This window comes from Triticum aestivum, chromosome 5A (genome assembly GCF_018294505.1).
Source record: "Triticum aestivum cultivar Chinese Spring chromosome 5A, IWGSC CS RefSeq v2.1, whole genome shotgun sequence".
Classification (NCBI taxonomy): domain Eukaryota; kingdom Viridiplantae; phylum Streptophyta; class Magnoliopsida; order Poales; family Poaceae; genus Triticum; species Triticum aestivum.
This window is the reverse complement of record NC_057806.1, coordinates 1,359,855-1,360,716: the sequence shown is the minus strand read 5'-3', so window position 1 is coordinate 1,360,716 and position 862 is coordinate 1,359,855.

The following is an 862-nucleotide window of genomic DNA, read 5'->3' as shown; positions in this document are numbered from 1 at the left end:
TCTCTCCGACGACGAACCTCTCTGTCTCTCTCCGCCGCCGAGGAACCTCTCCTCTCTCCCAGCCCCATCCATGACAATGTGCGAGCGGTTCCCCGGCGACGAAGCGGCGGCCAACGGCTTCGACCGCCGCTCGCTGCAAACGTGGGAGGCGTACATGTTTTTCGAGGCCAACATTCCGGCGCCTTCAGACATGCGCGTTGCGCCGATAGGATGGAGGCTCAGCGCCGGAGGCGTCCCCATCCCCCCTGCCGGACATCGTCGCGCGCCCTGATCTCTTCGCTGGCGAGGTCGACCGCGTTTGCTCGTCGCTGACCGAGGAGCAGCGCGCCTCCGCGTAGTACGCCGCCGACAACCACAAGGCGTGGGCGGCGTACTTCCAGCACTTCCAGGAGCAACGCCTCGCCTCCACCAACGGGAAAACAAGTAGAAAAGTAAATGAAAATGAAAGAAATAGAAAAAGGAGAAAGGGAAAAAATAAAATGTAAAGAAAAATAAAAGAAAAAAGGGAAAAAGGAGAAAGGAATAGCAGTAGCGGGTTTCAGTAAACGCGCTATAGCTAACTTAGCTATAGCGCGTTTCTGGAAACGTGCTACCGTTACGTTTCACTTAAACAGCGGTTTCCCCCCACCCCGCCCCCCGGCCACCAATTCTTCCCCAAATCGTCCCTCGCCCTCGCCGCCGTCTCCTCACCGCCGCCGCCCGAGGCCGCCCTCAGCCTCACCGCCGCCGCCCCTCGGCCGCCGCGCGCTCTCCCCACATTGCCCCCAACCCTAGATTCAACGCCGGCCCCACCCCCGACCTCAACGCCGCCCGGGATGCCGCCCCCGACCCCGACCTCAATGCCGCCCCGGATGCCGCCCCC